We start from the raw sequence: 12,556 nt of genomic DNA on the forward strand, positions 1-12,556 counted from the left end.
TGGCCTGGGTTCTAGGCAGGATCCTGCCAAAATGTAAATGATTGTCATCAGCGCAGGTGGGTGGCCAAGGCAGAAACAAGTCTGGATCTCAGAGTCTTTGGCTCCAGTTGTCTGCTTCTGGAGAATCACTTTGCTGCTGACATGTTTCACTCTTCCTTCTTACCATGACTGAGTTGGCAGATGGATACTGGTAATTAAGATTCCCAGTTTTTCTGGGAGAGACTACCATAGGGGTCATTATATGTGCTTTTGTAGTTATATTCTAAAATTGAGATATATAATATATTTATTAGGACCTGGCTTGGAGATTGCCATATCCAGCAGCCTTCAATTCCATCAAGTATTCATTTTTCCCTATGAATTTCCTCCATGGAGTGAGGAGGGGGCAGATGCAGTGTTTATATCAGGCATTGCAAGGCAGAATCAGGGCTGCTGCCAGATGCCCTGTTTTCCATGTGGACTATATGCCTGCATGTTTTGAACCATTTTCAGAAATCACTGTTCCTTTAGCTTCCCAGCATATTTGCCCTCCTAACAAGCTGGATGGTATGTGCCTAAGACAAAGCATCTGGGCTAGCCTCCCTTCCAAGTCCTCACTTCCTTCTTTCCTGCTACATTTCTGCTTCCTTCCCTTCCTCCCTTCTTCTCTGAGGACTTGGCTTTTGGCCTCTGTGGCTCTAGGTACACCCTTCCCTCAGAGACAAACCTTGGACTGTAGGTGTTATTTTGAAATTGTGATCTGGTAGTTTTTCTGGCTGCCTGCACCTCCATCCATGTCTGGGGATGTTCTTTGGGCTCAATAAGGCAGTGAATCACCATTTATTTAGAAAGACATTATCACTGAACTCTGATGACTCTCTTCCTGGCTGCTAGGTTTTGTGGGAGAAAAGAGGATGATCTAATCCTTTTCTCCAAGGCATTTAAATTTTGGACTGATGATCTTGGCACCTGAATTTCTTAGTCTGGTCTTTCAGTAGATGTTTGGCAGGGACTTGGGTCCCTTTTAGCATTGCCAGCCCAGGAGTCCAAGTAGAAAGAGACTCTATGGTGTGGCTAGAAATTTGGCTGGGGAGGAAAGGGGTGCTAGGGCCTCGGAGAGCTGGGCCTTTGATAACCTAGCCCGGTACCCTCCACATGGAGGCAGAGAAACCCAGCCGTACTCAGACTCATTTGTGTCTAGATTGTGGGGATGGGCGGGGTACCCTGGGGCATGGAAAACTGGTGGGGATGGCAGATGGACACTTCACAGCTGTCACGACATGATTTGCAGGAGTGTCTGCTTCATTTGGATGTGACTTTACCTGACTATCACCAAGCTAGTCTGGGTTATCCATCCTGGACTTCATTTCCTGGGTTTTTAAAGGTGTTTTGCTAATTTATTCCTTTCCTTCTCCTTTGTAACCTAGGCTTGATTTAGTGGTAACATGTAGGAGAAGAAAAATCTACGTCTTTTTTTTTTTTCTTTAGGAGGCACCAAGAGTCAAACCCTCCCATGTGGGAGGTGGACGCTCAACTGCTTGAGCCACAGCCACTCCCTGCTTCTTTTTTTTGTTTGTTTTTGCTTGTTACCTGCTCATTGTTTGCTTGTTGTCTTGCTCGTCTGCTCATTGTTTATCTTCTTTAGGAGGGACCAGGAACTGAACCCAGGACCTCCCATGTGGGAAGTGGGCACTCAACTGCTTCAGCCACATCCACTCCCCTCTAAACCTTTTTAATTTGACCATGTGAGTTTTGTTCTTTGCTGGAGCAGGTTTCCTTTTCCCTTTGTTGGTGAAACTGAATGGGTACATTGCTTCACCCTTAACTAACAGATATACCCTTCCCACAGGCTGTTCCCACTCCAGCTCAAAAGATTTGCCTGCATTCAATTCTAGGGGAAGAGGGTGGGGCATTCTCAAAGCAATTCCAGAGGTCAGGCTTTATGGTGCTGCTGTTGATGACCTGGAGTGGGACCTCAAGCAGCTTGGTGACTTGCAAGAAAGTGTTATGTTTAGAGCTAATTCAGCTGCCTGGATGGGATGAACTTTGGCCACTTGTTGCTCTTATAAGATTTTACTTGTGTGCTAAGACCTGGCAGGCAGCAGGAGCTGTTCTCAGAGGACATGCTGTGCCTGCTGATTTCCTAGACAGCTTCTTCACTATGAAACTCTAGCACCTGCGTCATTGCGACTTGGAAATACAGGCTGCCAGTGCTGTGTTTGGGAACTCTGCCTCTGGATGTAGATGTGGGAAACCTGGATATCTGTAATAATGTAGACTTGAGGGCAAGGACTTTGACTTCTTTCTGTGTCCCCAGTGCCTGGTACATAGAAAACTAACTTTTTGTCGGCTTGTTGACTGTATGACTGGGAGGAAAGCCTCAGAGGGTAAGCCTCACTGTGCTATTCAAGCCATTGTAGTACTTTCCTAATGAATCTTCTTAACTTTGGACTCTCTTTCATCTAGCCAAAGAGTTTTAGAAAGTCAGAGCTGAAAAGGGACCTTAGAGTTCATTCAATCTAATCCACTTATTGTACAGATTGAGAAACTAAAGGGCAGATATGAGGAGGGACTCTCCAAGGATATAAAGATAATGGGAGAAACAACTCAGGCCTTACTCTTTTTTTTTAAAAGATTTATTTATTTATTTATTTATATATTTCTCCCCCCCCACCCCGGTTGTCTGTTCTCTGTGTCTATTTGCTGCATCTTCTTTGTCTGCTTCTGTTGTCAGCGTTACGGGAATCTGTGTTTCTTTTTGTTGCGTCGTCTTGTTGTGTCAGCTCTCCGAGTGTGCGGCGCCATTCCTGGGCAGGCTGCACTTTCTTTCCTGCTGGGTGGCTTTCCTTACAGGGCGCACTCCCTGCGCATGGGGCTCCACTACACGGGGACACCCCTGCATGGCAGGGCACTCCTTGTGTGCATCAGCACTGCGCATGGGCCAGCTGCACACGGGTCAAGGAGGCCTGGGGTTTGAACCGCGGACCTCCCATGTGGTAGATGGACGCCCTAACCACTGGGCCAAGTCCGCCGCCAAGCCTTACTCTCTTAAACCTCTTATTATTTCATTGTACCTTCATTTGTCCTCCCTGAAAGCATTAATGGGCTCTCCCTGTTCAAAAACTACTATGATAAGTAGTAAAACTTATCTTACCTATGATAAGGTCAAAAACTTACCTATGATAAGGTCAAACTTGGTCTGGCTTGCAGGGCTTTCTATTTCTATAATAAAGTCCTTGGTCTTACTTCCTACCCTTATCTTTCACTTCTCTCTACTGCAAACCCTACTTCTCTGCCAATCTGATACAAATATTAGTTCTCTCCCAGTGCTTTTCTTGACCACCCACCCAGGAAGCCTTCCCCTTCCTTTTATATTCATTCCTAGAACCCTTGGTTTAGAGCCTCCAAATGACATTTATCATGTATACCTAAAAGGGTGGGTATTTGTGTAGGTCTTATTCCCCTTACTCAAGTGGAACTCTTTGGAGGCCTGCACATTACTGGAATGTTAGAGTTGGAGGAACGGTTTGGGTTCAGCTGACTCAGTTACTTGATGTTACGTAAGAGGAAGCTAAGGCCCACACAGCAAAGAGGCAGTGAAACCATGATTTTAACCCACATTTGCAGGTCTTTTGCAAATGGAGGCCGTGGTTTGTGATAATGGTAAAATATGGAGTTGTCTTGGGTCCCACTGTGAAGTTATGGCAGATTTCGGCCCTGTGCTTTGGATTTCAGGAAGAGGATAAGAACTTGCAGAGAAGAAAAATCTGAGAGTAGTGTCTGTGGATCTAAGATAGTGTTGCAGAGTCTGTCCTGGCCATGGCAGGACACGTCTTGGGAGGACCTGTGGCCTCAGCTCTCTGTTACCCGAGATGTTTCCTGTAGTCTAACCATGATGCCATCTGTATTGTCCGGTTATTTATTGCTGCATAAAAAACCAGTTTGATACATTTTGACACATATGTACACATACCTATAAAACCATCTCCACCATCTGGAAGCCATTTCTTTTTCCTTTTTTTAAAATAAAATTTCATTGAAGTATATCATTCATACATAAACATACATAAATAAGTGTATGGTAAAAGTTGTGAACTTATAAAACAAAATGCATATCATCATACAGGACTCATATACCTTGCATTGTTGTGAAACATTTGTTATAAATTATGGAAGAGCATTGTCAAAATATTACTACTCGCTATAGCCTGTATCTTACATTTGGTATATTATCCCCCAGTCCATCTGATTATTAATACCCTGTATTAGTATTATGTACTTGCTATAGTTCATGAGAGAACATTCTCATATTTGTCCTGTTCACCACAGTCCATCTTCCACCACAGGGTTCCCTGTGTTAGACGGGCCCGTGTTTTGTACAGTCCATTCAGAGTGTGCACTCACTGGCTCTCATTTTCATCACAGAGTTGTGCTGTCATCACCTCAGTCAATTTGAGAATGTTTTCATTGCTCCAAAAGGAAAAATCCCGTACCTCCTGTACCCCCCTATTTTATTTTTATTTTTTAATATTTATTCTGCTTTATAGAACAGTCCAGTTGTTATCAGCCCAGGGCACTGGGGATTTTGCTGTCCGGCATTGTTTGTTACCTGCTTTGAGGATGGCCTCCATGTTGTAATTACTCTCTCTGTGTTCATTGCTGCCACTACTTGGAGGACTTGGGGTCCCCGCCCAGAGAAGAGCTCATCAGTCTTCTTTGTGCTTCCCTAGAAAATCACGGGGGGGACAGCCAGGTACGGGTTCAGGAGATGCTTAGATGTGCTTTCCAGAGGTGAAAAGGTGACTCAGTTTCTGCTCTAACTCTTCCTGCCTTTCTCCTTACCCTGATAAGCTGTGCTTGACCTGCAGAGACTCTGTAGATGGCAACCTAAGTGTAGTTCCATTTGAAGGTCAAGGCTTCCCTGGACCCTGAGATGAGGTTGCTTTTAAAAGGCTAATTTGTGGGTATCACCATATCCTATGGCTTTTTGTCAGGACTGTTCTAAAGTGGGAGGTCAGTGGAAATTAAATGAGTCCCTGCTCTGGGCTGAGGAACTACCGTCAGGGTTTGCTGATAGGACTCAGACAGCCTACCTCCCTTTTCTCCTCTGTGCCCCTCAGAGTATAGCTTTGAAGGGACACAGTGAGAAGGCCATTCCCCAGAGTTGGGGCAGTCACCAAGTGGTGGGAAGATGCTGATGCCCACAGAGCCAATAAGACCCACCTTAGTAGAACCCTGGAATGGTGACTGGCCAACTCCCAGGCAGTTTCATTTGAAAACAGGTTAGAAGCCTGCTTGGTATGGTTAAAGCATGCTGGAAGCTGGGCTCTGTGTAGCCTTAATCTGTAGACAGGCTTATTTCATGGCATCCACAGTCCTTCTTTGTACCTCCGGGGCTATTTCCAGGGCTCCCAACACTCTCACCAGCTGACCTCAACTTGGTCTCCTTCCTGATTCTGGCATTTACAGAAGCCCTGTGACCAGACAAAAGCAAATTTGGGCATGCTGGTTTCAGAATTGCCTTGTCATCAATAACTAAAGATAGCCTTTACTCTTAAAAAAAAAAAAATCCCTGAGTGCACTTGACAGTATATGGGGTATCCTTGGCATGAGTGCTTCCTGCTGTATTACTTGATAATGGCTCATGTCGTTAATCCAAGGGATGTCTTTGTGAGACAATACAAGAGGAAGGGCATATATTTTGCACTTTAACTCTTACTCTCTGACTACACACATAACACACACACACACTGTTTTCCTTTTTAAAATTTGTTCCTCTTTCCATTCCCTTAGGTCATATCCTTTCTATCCTGCTCACTGGTCTTATACATTTGCCTGTGTATGTGAATACTTATGCTCTTGGTTTTTTTCTTTTGTTTGTTTTTAATTTGTTTTGCCTTTATCCCCTTTCTCCTCTCTTTCTCTTTTTCTCCTTTTGTCTTAACTCCCTCTGCTATAAATGTTGATTTTGGCCAGTCATATGCTGCAGCGTTGGCATCTGTGCCCATGCTGAGCAGTGGAACTGGCTGCCTGCTGACAAGGTGGTGGCACATCGAGTGCCCAGTTTCCTAGTGTTGGCTCCCCAGGGATAAGTTCTAGGATTTTAGAAAACAGAGAGAGATAATAAGAGCAGAGTCCTGGGTGTCTGTTGTCTACTTTGTATTTACTTTTTTTTTTTCCATATTTCTTTTACCTTTTAGAAATATTTACAGTGTTCAGACACTTTTAAAAACTTCCATCATTTTAGTTACACAGCAAGGGTGTAAGGAGACTCAGAACAAACATTTCCCCTGTTTTATAGATAAGAAATTTGAGGGTCTGAGAATTCAGATGGCTTGCCCATGAACATAGTCAGGAAGTAATGGATTCACAACTAGAAGAGAACCCAGGTCTTAACTCTTGGTCTAGTGTATGACTTTCACTGTATGCTACAGGGCTTTGGGGGCTGACTGCCAGGTATTTTGCATACCTTGCTGTATAGTTCTCCAGGTCATATGCACAAGGAAGTCTGGGACAGTGCCCTGGTCAGACATACAGGTTTAATAATTTATTTTTTCATTTATTCATTTAGTCATTCAACCCAAATATATTAATTCCTGTTAAATTCTAGACAGTGCAAAGCGCAGGAGATATCAAGATGAACATGACAATGTCACTGCCTTCAGGAAGGTCCACTCATAGTCTAGTGAGGGAAACAAGTGAGGAAACAACCGTGCCATAAGGTGTTACAAGTGCTGTAATAGACATTTTTCCCTGTACAGTGGAGGCATAAGAAAATGGGCCATCTTCACCTAGGTGAAGGGGGTGAGGTTGAGAGAGATTCCGCAAAGGAGGTTATACTTGAACTGAACTACACAGATATGTAAGTGCTCACCAGGTAGACAAACCATTTGGTGCATTCCAGGCAGAGAATACAAAACAAAAGAAGGCCTAAAGGTGTGAGAAGGTAGGAGTTTGATGTGACTGTGGGTGGAAAACAGGATGGTATGGAGGGAAAGAGTATGAGATAACAAAGGGAAAATGGGTAGGGACCAGATCATAGGAGGCCTTGTCAACCATCCTATGAATTTGCACTTTATTGGAGGTTCAAAGTGTGATCAGACTTGCAATTTAAAAAGATGTCAGAAGATGAAAGGATGGAGGGGAACTGGATGAAGACTGAAGGCAGGGAGGGAAGTTGAAAAGGATTTAATAGTCCTGGTGAAAGACCATCTGAACCAAGGAAGAAGCAGTAGCAGTGGAGATAGTGAGGAGGGGGCGATCTGAGAGATGTTAAGGATATGGAATTGATAGGTCATTATGTGTTGGCAGGAGTCTGGATCCAGATGCTTAAAGGCGGGACTCTAAACCTCTTCTTCCTTCTATGAAATAAGTTGGGAATACAGGAAGCGGTAAAAGCCACAGGGGTGAAGGAAGCATAAAGCAGCTTCAGGATGAGACTATGTGAAAGATAGATGCCTAGAACAGCCTTGGTGGATGGGAATGTGGGTAAAGGGTCCTGCTCTAACCTAAGGCCCACCTTTCTAAGTGAGCACTGGATCCCAGTGCTCCTCATTGCCTGCTTAAGGATGTTGTTCCTGCGTTTGTCCCTTTTCTTGGATCATTCTCCTCCAACTGTCACCCCATTTCCTTGTTCCACTTTTTAGGAAAGCTCTGAAAGTTGTCTGAACTTTCTGTCCCCAAATCCTCTCCTCCCATTTTCTTAGTTCCTTCCAGTCAGGCTTTCCTTCCTACCTCTTTGTGGAAACCTATTTTTACAGTCAGGGTGACCATGTTGCCAGTGTAATCATTTCTCAGTCTATGTTATTCTCTTGTTGTGAGCTTTTGACCCATTTGATCACTTCCCATTTCTTAAAGACCTCAAGACATCCTCTTCATGGTTTTCTTCTTTCCTCACTAAATGCTATTCTGAATCTCCTTTGCTAGTTCCTCCTCCTCTTCCTAAAGAATGCCCCAGTGCTCTCTTGGACTTCTTCTCTAGCTATACTTACTCCCTAGATGGTTTCATCTAGCCCAATAGTTTAAAATAGTATCTAAATACTGCTGATGGCTCCCAAATTGAAAATTATAACCCCATCTCCATTCTACCAGGTGCTCATGCCAAATACCTTGGTGTCACCCTTGACATCTCTTTGTCTCTCATACCCTCTCATCCAGTTCTTCCACAAATCCTATTGGCCTAGCCCTCAAAGTAGATCCCTCTCTCCTTCTTCCATTCTCATCTGAACCATCATAATCTCTTGTCTGGATTGTTTCAGTGGCCTTCTAAGTAGTCTTTCAGCTGCTACCAAGTTTCTCAAGCAGAGGAGCCTTTCTTGATCTCCTTATATAAAATAACAACTCCTCCTAACTATTACTCTCTTACTCCTTTATTCTTCTTCATTTGTCCTATTGTCATCTCAGTATTGATTCATTTTATTGCCTGCTCACTCTAAATAAACCAACACTGTCTCCCTCTACCAGAATGTGAGCTGTAGAAGGACACTTAATCTGTTTGGTCTCTGCCAGTCCCCCATGCCTAAAATAATACCTGGTGTATAGTCAGTGTTCAACAAGTATTGGTTGAATGGATGAAGATCCAAGGCATGTGGCCTGGATGATAGGTAGTTTCCTTTATTCAAGGTTCAGAGAAAGTTGTCAAGGAGATATGTTTGGAAGCCTGAAGAAGTGGAGCTAGACTGTCAATGGCAGAGAGGGAGACTCAGACCCAAAAGAAGGCTTTTCTGGTACAGCATGGATCCAGGCATTGCTATTATCTTGACCATGGGTTTCTCCTTGTCCAACAAGAGGAGAATAATCTTACTTTCACTCCCAGCCTCAGTTTGAGCAACTCATCAACCAGAGAGAGTGAAACTGAAGCCCACGAGTGAACACTCTCTCCCATTTATGCTGTGAGATGCCACCTGCTGGGTGAACTCATCATCAAGAAGAACCAGGCATCCTAACAGCTAGTCCCATTGTGTCCCTCCTTAAACCTTCCTGCTCTTTCTGCTCTTTTTTTTTTTTTTTAAAGATTTATTTTTATTTATTTTAATTCCCCTCCCCTCCCCCGGTTGTCTGTTTTCTGTGTCTTTTTGCTGCGTCTTGTTTCTTTGTCCGCTTCTGTTGTCGTCAGCGGCACGGGAAGTGTGGGCGGCGCCATTCCTCGGCAGGCTGCTCCCTCCTTCGCGCTGGGCGGCTCTCCTTATGGGTGCACTCCTTGCGCGTGGGGCTCCCCTACGCGGGGGACACCCCTGTGTGGCACGGCACTCCTTGCGCGCATCAGCACTGCACATGGGCCAGCTCCACGCGGGTCAAGGAGGCCCGGGGCTTGAACCGCGGGCCTCCCATGTGGTAGACGGACGCCCTAACCACTGGGCCAAAGTCCGTTTCCCTCTTTCTGCTCTTGAGCTCATCCTTCCTCGGCTGGGAGAGAAGACTGATGGAAGCCGATTCTTGGGATTATAAAACTAGCTCCATTTTCAGGGAATGCTCAAGGGAAACTCCCCTAAGAGTTCCAGAGCCTTTGGTATAAGATAAATCCAGTCCAAACATCAAGTCCATGGAAGCTGGACTATGGGGAAGTGGAGAAGAGGGGCCTGGGGATGGAAGATCCAGGGCAGTGGTTCTCCACTGGCACAGGTGTAGGACAGTTATGCGCAACTCTGGCCTTTCCCACCTACATCATTTTACTATTGCTGGGTAACAAACCACATTAAAATTAGTAGCTTAAAAACAATAAGTTTTTTAAATTGCTCACATTTCTGTAGGTTTGCTGGGCAGTTCCTCTACTGGTTTCCCCTGGGTTCACTCACATAACTGGGTTCAGCTGCATCCAAGATGGCCAGCCTTAACTCACTTACCAGGCAGTTGGTGGCTGGCATTTGGCTGGCGGCACCTCAATTATGTGCCACATGGGCTTCTCCTCCTCTGAAGGCCTAGAATGGCATCCTTACCTGACAGTCTCAGGGCAGCATTCTGAGTGGGTGAGAGGAAACTGAAACACAGGCAGCTTTATTTCTACCGCATTCTATTGGCCAAAACAAACCACAGGGTCAACGCAGATTCAAGGAGTGGAGAGGTAAACGCTATATATTGATAACATGAGCTGTGAAGAATTTATGTCTGTATTTAATTTATTCCCTTTCTTCCCGAGAATATGTAGAGGTAAGCTATTTGAAAAAGCTGCCTAAATTATTGTCATAGTCAGCTCCTTTTTAATATTAGTAATTATCAAGTTAAGTGTGAATACTGTGTGTTAGATACTGAGCTCGACACACTTGATGTGCATTATCTTTATTTATTCCTCACTCTGAGATATGTATTCTTTTAAACCCCATTTTATAGATAAGGGAACTGAGGCTTAGAGACGTTATGTTATTTGCTTAAGGTCACATAGCTTGTCAGTAACTACACTGAATCTTGAGGTCCTGATGTTCTTACCCTCTATTGAGAACCCCTGGCCCAGTATAACCTGGTGAAAAGCTTAATACATATATAATTAACAATCATCTTGAGCTACAGGGCATACTATTTTACATCCATGATCTCATTTCCCATTATAACAACCCTGTGATGTAGTTAGAACAATTTTGAGGAAGTGAAACTGGGTGCTTGGAGAGAGAGTAGCTTTGCCCATGGTCATGTTCCTAGTGAGGGCAGAATCAGATGGAGAGAGAATGACTTCTACCCATAAGTGGGAGTGCCAGCCCCATGAGGCAGGGCCTTGTCTGTATTGTTTCCCAGTGTGTCCCCAGGACCTGGGTGTGAGTGAATGCTGCCTGCTCCGTGATGAATGCAGGGATGCCTGGGCTCAGGTCAGCATGGACAGGCCCCTTGTTCTATACCAAGTTGCTAGAGCCTGTGAGGCCTTAACCTTTGTGGGGAGGTTGGGAAGGGAGCATTTGTAGCTCTGGACTCCAGGTCAGCAGTGATACAGAAGACAGGACCTTAAAGAGAAGGGACCAGTCTACTCTATTTTACCCTTCCAGACGGGAGAGACACTAAGGCATTGAGAGAAACTTATTAACTTATCCATGGATAAGTCATAGAATTTTCCTTTCTGAAATTATGCTAGAATCAGAGAGGCTAGAAGTCCTCACCATTTTTCTGTTCTATTCCACATAGTCCATAAGTAACAGTGGCTGTATGACCTGGTGAATTCTCACCTTGGGGCTTGGGAAGACACATCTCTAGGGAAATGCACAGCAATATGTCTGGAGAAATGAGGCATACAAAGACTTTTATAATAGTTTGAAAAGACTCTTGATTCTGAGTCTGTTTAGGTACCTGTCATCTCCCACCATAACAAGCTTCATGAGGACATTAATTTTTGTTTTTTCATGTATTTCTAACACGTAGAGAGTAGGCCCAGTGTAGTAGGTGCTCACTACATATCTGTTGAATGAATAAACAAATGAGATGGTCCTCTGTTAAGGGCATCTTCTCCCACCTCCAACTGAAAACTGAAATAGAGTCCTTCATGTAGCCCAGACACTCAGTTGCTTAGGGGCCTGGACCAATGACCTTTTGCACCCATGGTTCTTTAAAATAAATAAGAGGAACCTAAGGTCTCTGTCGATTGTGGGTAGATTGGGATCTCCCCAGGCTCAAGCCTGGCTCACTGCCCTGCTGCTGCCTCCTCAGGGAGAGCTGAGGCTTTATGCTGTTCACACCTCCAAGCTGAGCAGGGTCTCTTTGGTCATTGTTTTGGCTGGGCACTGAATTTCTGTCGTCGATGCCCTTGTACACGTGGGATGGCTCTTATTTGACTTTCCCTTTTAAAAACAACTTAAGCATGTTGAGGTTTCCTGTTGATCGGGGGCAGCCAGAGGCTATGACCCAAAAGGGAATTGTCGGCCAAGCCCTGACTCACCCGAGCTCCAGTTTTCTGTGTGTGAGCAAGCAGTGACAGCAGCCTGGCTCAGGGGCAGCTGGCTGCCTTCCTGTGGATGGCATGGGGCTCAGGAACCTGCATGGCTGGACAGCCCAATTTTAAGGCCCATGCTATTAGGGTCAGGTAGGCCTTGCTAGCATGCAGGGTTAGTAGAAGCCAGTGGTCTGTGAACTAAAACTGTTTGGAAAGTATTCTGAGAGTTGACAATGATTACCCTAGTAGATAACTAGAAAACTGGGCTGGAGATGAAGGATGCTCATGGTTCTCTTCATTCAGCTCACCTTTGTCTTTTCCTTTCTTTATTTGTTCATTATTCACTGAGCACCTTCTAGATGCTTGCTCCTGGACCTGGAAGAAATCATGGTCTAGTAGGGAAGACCAAGAGGTCCTCTGAGTCTTATAAATACTACGTTTGAGCCAAGGGTGTGCCCAGTGCCATGGGGGTTTCTGCTGAGCTCTCTTTGGGGGCTGGAGCAATTCACCAAGTTGGCACAGGCTGCTGCTTCTTCCCTAGAGAGGCAATATAGTGTAGTGTAAATACATATCCTTGCCACCACTTACTGCTGACTGACCTTTGGTGAGATAGTTAACCTTTCTATGCCTCAGTGTTTTTCATTTGTAAAATGGGGGTGATAATATGCGATAATTGCATAGAGTTTCCGTGAGGCTTAATGAATTAATATATGTAAAAATATTTATTTA

General features: G+C 44.6%; 1 protein-coding gene across 8 annotated transcripts in view; it reads left to right on the forward strand.

Annotated features, from left to right (window-relative positions):
* Window positions 1-12,556, forward strand: part of DENND2B (DENN domain containing 2B) — a 190,305-nt gene that overhangs the window by 128,164 nt on the left and 49,585 nt on the right. The gene's annotated exons all lie outside the window — the stretch shown is intronic.

The sequence above is a fragment of the Dasypus novemcinctus genome, chromosome 10, assembly GCF_030445035.2.
Source record: "Dasypus novemcinctus isolate mDasNov1 chromosome 10, mDasNov1.1.hap2, whole genome shotgun sequence".
Lineage (NCBI taxonomy): Eukaryota > Metazoa > Chordata > Mammalia > Cingulata > Dasypodidae > Dasypus > Dasypus novemcinctus.